General features: G+C 51.6%; 1 protein-coding gene across 4 annotated transcripts in view; it reads left to right on the top strand.

The window, feature by feature from the left end:
* Nucleotides 1–2141: 2141 nt before the first annotated feature.
* The window catches only part of TNK2 (tyrosine kinase non receptor 2), a 211953-nt gene continuing 208094 nt past the window's right edge, over nt 2142–6000 (top strand). For 2 of the 4 annotated variants that reach the window (XM_089508649.1, XM_089508647.1), the window contains exons 1-2: nt 2142–2256; nt 2972–4071. The gene's annotated coding sequence lies outside the window, so the exon portion shown is untranslated. The remainder of the gene's footprint in view (nt 2257–2971; nt 4072–6000) is intronic. The other 2 variants (XM_089508651.1, XM_089508648.1) reach the window with 1 other exon arrangement.

The raw sequence follows: 6000 nt of genomic DNA, 5'->3' as shown, positions 1-6000 counted from the left end.
CCAATCCTTGAAGGCTCCTTTAAGGCAGGCGTCGGAGGCGGAGCAGAAGCCCAGCCGAGGACCAGAGCAGCGGCCCCGCGCCTTCTGCTCCAGCTGCTCCGTCGGCGGCGGCTGCTGCTGCTGCTGCTGCTGCTGCTGCTGCTGCTGCCGGGCGCTTTGGGGCCCCGAGTGGCGCAGCAGAAGCGGCCCGCAGGGAAGGAGAGGGCGGCTGGCCTACCTTGCAGGGGGGGAAGGAGGAGGAGGAGGGGAAGGGGCTGGCAAGGCCTGGACAGAGGAAGGGGCCAGCAGTGACGGAAAGTTTTCCCTGGCTGGGGAGAAGGAAAAAGGAAGAAAGAGGGTGCAGAGGAAGAGAGTGGAGAAGGAAAACAAAAGAGTGCAGAAGGAAGAGAAAGAGTGGGGAAGGGAATCAAGGGAGGGCAGAAGAGAGACAAGAGGTGGAGAAGGAAGGCAAAGGGGGCAGAAGAAAGTGCAGAAGGAGAAGGGGGTGCAGAAGGGAGACAGGTGCAGAAAAAAAGGGGTGCAAAAGTTAGATAAGGAGTGGAGAAGGAAGACAAGGGGGTACAGAAGGAAGAAAGGAGGGCAGAAGGAGGACAAGGGGGTACAGAAGTTAGACAAGGCGTGTAGAAGGATAAAAAGGGGCGCAGAAGGAAGCCAAGGAGCGTGGAAGGAAATCGAGGGGGTGCCGAAGGAAGTGCAGAAGGAGAAGGGGGTGCAGAAGTGAGACAAGGCGTGGAGAAGGAAGATAAGGGGGTGCAGAAGGAAGAAAGGTGCAGAAGGAAGACAAGGTGCAGGGGTAGTGTAGAAGCTGAGATTTTGGGTCGGGGGTCTTAGGAGAAGGGAGGGTTGTCTTTCCTTTGCCCAGGGGAAGGGAAGGAGGGAGGGAGGTGCAGCCAGAGAGCCTGAGAGGGAAAGGGAGAAGTTGGGGTGCAGGTGACCCCTGTCCCTTGAGGCCACCAGGGTCCCAGGCTCCAGGGGAGGAGCTGAAGGAAGAGCCAAGCAAGCAGGCCTGGTGTGTGCGTATCAGTGGGGAGAACCCAGAAAGTGGGGTTCAGGGAAGGGGTCCCTGCTCTTAGTGGCTGTGAGCCATCTGGGCCCCAGAGGTGAGGGCTGGGCCCGGCCAGAGGGAGCTCTCCTTTGGCCAGCAGGAGGTGCTGGGCTTGGGGCGTGGGGTCCAGGAGGCCTGGGGCTTGGCCGTGGGGGTCCAGGAGGAGGCCTGGGTGCCGGGGGTCCAGGAGGAGGCGCTGTCATGGGGGGGTCCCTGAGGAGAAGCAGGACAGGGCAGCAGGAAGAAGGGGCTGGGGGGCTGAGAGGGTGGCAGGGCCTCCTTCATGGGGGCTCCCTAGAACCGAAAAGAGGGGCAGGGCCGAAGTCACTGGGCCCAGAGGGCAGTGGTTGGGTTGGGGGAAAGAGAAGGCTGCAGGGCCTTCTCTGTGGTGGCTTCCTGGAGCTGAACAAGAGGAACAGCAACAGCGGCCTCTGCTGGTGGAGAGGGAAGTGCAGCCTTTGCTGAAGCCACCACAGGTGCCCCCAGTGTTCGTAGTGGGGCAGGTGGAGTGGGCAGGAGACAGGCAGGCGGAGGGGGGCATTGGGGTGCAGGAGGAGGCCGGGCGGCTGGAGGGGGCTGAGCGCTGTGGGGTGGAAGAAGAGACTGCACCCCAAGAGGAAGAGCAGGGGGGAGAGGGGGGACCCCTAGGTTTCTGGGGGGAGGAGGAGGAAGAGGAGGAAGGTGGGGTGCTCCTGATAGAGGAGGAAGAGGAGGATTCCCTCCTGCCCACTTTGGGGGCCACGGTGGACCCTGGCTTGCCAGAGGAGCACGACCGGGGGCCCAGGCAGGAGCAAGGGCTGTGCTTGGGGGGCCGCCAGGAGCAAGTGGGGGGCTCAGAGGTTGGGCTCGGAGTGGCAGAGCAGGAGGTAGGCCTGGGGGCCCAGCACCATCCTGAAGGGGAAGGGAGGCTCTGGGGTGGGCCCCTGGAGCAGGCCAGAGGGGTCTGGGGGTCACGGGAGGCGGTGCGGCATTCGGCCCTACAGGAAGGGGGCCCGGGGCCAAGACGGGGGGCACAGCAGGAGGAAGAGGGGCTGAGGCAAGCCGTGCAAGAGGGCCAGGCCCTGGAGCTGGGGGGCTTAGGGTGGGGGGTCCAAGAGGAGGCCGGGGGCCCTGGCAGGCAGGAGCAGCCACAGCCCGGATAAGAGCAAGGGAGCATCGAAAAAGAAGCGGACCCAGAAGGAGTGAACCCCAAATTTTCCAAGTGGACCTGTGTGAGTGTTACAGCTTACCTTTACAGTGAGGCCTTGATATCTGCTTGCGTTTGGTTCCAGGACCCCCATGAATACCAACATCCGCAGGTCCTCAAGTCCCATTCCATACAATGGGGTGTTGTTGTTGTTGTTGTTGTTGTTGTTGTTGTTGTTGTTATGGACCCTTAGTATCCAATGGGGTTTGGTTCCAGGACCCCTGCAGACACCAAAATCCATAGATCTCTAGTCCCATTTCATTCAATGGGGTGTTATTCTGTATAACTAGTACACAAAGAGACCTTGTAGCACCTTTGAGTCTAAATGAAAAAAAGAAGTTGGCAGCATGAACTTTCGTAGCATTATTAATATTATTATGGACCCTCGATCTCTGCTGGGGTTTGGTTCCAGGACCCCTGTGGATGCCACAGTCCTTGGATGCTCAAGTCCTATCACATACAGTGGCATAGTAAAATGGTGTCCCTTATATAAAATGACAAAATTACAGTTGCTTTGTGGAATGAATACACACACACACACACACACACGGTTGAACCCATGTATAAAGATCCATGTATACAACAGTCCGACTCTATATTGATGCATGCTTTGGGAGATCTTGCACAGGGCCCTTTGCCCACTCCTCAAAGGAGGAAACATAGCTTCTCAGCAGTACATGGTGCATTATATGCTGAACTTATGCAAGCAGTTATGATTAGCTTCTCTCTATCCTTTTTAGGCCATCCTCGTGTGACCTCCTGACCTTGTCCATTTTGGCTGTACCTGGCTTTGTCTGTCTGACAATCTGCTTTCCTCGTGCGTCGCAGCTGTGCAACAGTGCTTGAAGAACATGCTTGTCTGCGTTAGTGGCACATCCCAGTACCTCCTGTTCATAGTCATTTTCTCTGGAGCAACGTGAAGGGATTTGCTTTTTCCATCCCTCATTCTGCAAAAGCTTCATCGTAGCTGCACCTCTCGTTGTTCCTGCAAAGCTCCGCAAAGTGGCATGCGGCGCATTACAAGTTACAGCACTGTGCATGTTGCCACTGCCTCTTTGGCTGAGCTGCAACAACAGCTGCTGCTTCCCCAGTGAACTGAGATCTGCTCAAAACCCCACAAGTCCCGTGCATTACTTGCTGCTGTTGCAAGAGCCTCCCTACCTGTTCTCACCTCTGTCGCCGCGGCACCCTCTTTCTCCATGTGGTGTGGCCTTGTTGGTGTGAAGTTTGCACCCATGCACAGCTGTGCAAAAAGTGAGCTTGACAATCTAGCCAGTCTGCATGCCGCAGGGGAGGCCTCCCCATTGGCCACCAAACCTCCAAAATTGTCTCACTTTATGTCTCCTCTTCTGTTCCTTGCGGCTTTGTCATGACAATTGTGATGCTTTCCTCCTGTGGTTGTTTGTGCCCTGCGTAACCAATGATAGTCAACCTGTGGCTCCAAAAAGGCCGGCAAGCAAATCTTTTAAAATTTAATTTAATTTAATTTTGCACCAGTGCGCATCCTTCTCCGCCTGCCCAGATCTTTGGGATTCAAAACAGCAGCAACGTGGAGGAGAGGTCGTGACGGTGCACAGCCACAAGAGAGCGCATTGTCTCTGCAGCAGTGGAAAAGCAGGCGCATGCATTGAAAGGCTGTGTGTGTGTGTGAATAACACTTGGCTCTCCTGGTGTGTAAGATCAACAGCAGCCAGGAAAGAAAAATAAGACAGCGGAAATACACACACACACACACACACACACACGAGACACTATAATCCTGGCATTCATCTTCTTTGCTGAAGAAGAGACATTGGGAGCCCAGCTGTGGAGGACGAGGAGGGAAGCATGGGGCTGACAGGTAAGGGGGCAGGGTTGGCTGAATGCTGCCCCTCTTATTGCACAGTTGTGGTTTTAGCACCTCCGCACAACAAGAGGTTTTCAGATCAGAGACAGGACCCAGCTGGTCCTCTTCCTGGAGTCTCTCTGGAGGAACAAAGGAGGCTCTGTGGGCATGCAAAATTCTCATGGGTGCCATTTTTGGACCCACATCCTTTCAAAACAACAACAACAAGAAGAAAGTGGCAGCGTTGAAAACAAAAAGCTCCACACACTGCAAAGCATACTGCAGTATTTAAAAGCTCTGAATGCTTATTCTTTGGGTGATAGGACAGTGCAGCAGTGCCACATTCCACTATTGATAATTTTTAATAAGAGGAGGTAATGTAAGGCGCATGTGTTTGTGTTGGAAGGAAACGGATTAGTCCTAGCTCTCCAGCATTTCTCAAATAAATTATGTTTATGCATTGATGTGTTTTTGAGTTGGAGCAGAGGCTGGTGCCCTAGAGAGGGCTGCAGTGGGTGAATGACTGGTAGTTTTGACTGGGCAGAGAGATGCCAGGCTGGGCACTTTCCTGCCCTTGTGGGTCACTGGCCATTAAAGTGAGATGTTCAGGAGTTTTTATTTTTGAATTGACTCTAAATAATCTTTTTAGAGATTTCGGACTGTCAGTGTATCTGGAATTGTTGTGTGCTTCCAAGATGTTTCCAACTTATGACGACCCTATTATGGGTTTTTTATGGAGTTGAGAGTGTGTGACCAGGGTGACCAGATGCCCTCCTTTTCCAGGACTTGGCCTACATTTCAGCCTTCTGTCCAGGAGGAATTCCAAAATGCCTTCCATTTTGAGTATTATTGAAGCATTACTGTATATTTATAAGAGTATTTTTACCTTTTGTTTGGGCATGTCCTACATTCTTCTTAAATGCTCCACATTTTGTGGTACCTTGTCCTCTTTTGCGGTGAAGGCATTTGGTCACCCTGTGACCAAATGCTCATGGCCGAGTGGGAAATCGAACCCTGGTCTCCAGAGTCATGGTCCAACACTCAAGCCACAATGCAATGCTGGTTTGCAACAATTTAAGACGAAGAACAATTAAAAACTAGTAACATAAAACTTAAAAGGAAGTTAAACCACAACTCTATTAAAAGCTAAAAACATGTAACTGAAAACTCTGGTCTCTAGAGTCATAGCAAAACACATTGGCTCAAATCCCTGCTCAGCCATGGAAACCCACTGGCTGACCTGGGGCAAGTCACACTCTCTCAGCCTCAGAGGAAGGCAATGGTGAACCTCCTCTGACGAAATCTGGCAAAATAAACCTGGGATAAGGTTGCCATAAATTATAAAGTGCACATTGTACATTTTAATGCATAACTGTTTTCACTTGTAAAATTACTTTTTCAAATTTTGTATTCATACATTTTAATGCTTTTGTGTTGTTTTTAAAACGTATTGTTAAGGAATTGCTGTTCACCTCCTTCAGTCCCTATATTGGGAGAAAGGCGGGATATAAGTAAATAAAATAATCATAATAATAATTGAAGGTACATAACAACAACAATTGGGTATAATATTGTCAGTTGTCAAATTTACAGAGAGACACTGGTGTGAGTGTTGAACTAGGACTATTGAGATCTGAATTCAAATCCTGACTCAGCCATGGAGTTCCACTGAGTGACTTTGGGCAAGTCACATTCTCTCAGCCTCAGAGGCAGGCAATGGCAAACCCCCTCTGAAGAAATCCTGCCACGAAAACCCCCTGGTTGTTTTGCCTTAGGGCCACTTAAAGACATGCAACAACAATATTAAAATCCTGCTGATGAAACGACAAGCAGCTGAAGGTCTAGACTTTATTTGAAATGAATGAAATCTAATTTATAAATTTGCACCACGAGGTTCTAAAGGACAAGCCAACTTCTGGAGAATCTGTTTTTTGGCTCCAGCGT

Source organism: Sceloporus occidentalis, unplaced genomic scaffold (assembly GCF_023333645.1).
Source record: "Sceloporus occidentalis isolate IW3139 unplaced genomic scaffold, rSceOcc1.0.p SCAF_2, whole genome shotgun sequence".
Taxonomy (NCBI): Eukaryota; Metazoa; Chordata; class Lepidosauria; order Squamata; family Phrynosomatidae; genus Sceloporus; species Sceloporus occidentalis.
Note: the sequence above shows the minus strand (reverse complement) of the source record. Positions and strands in the feature narration are given on the sequence as shown.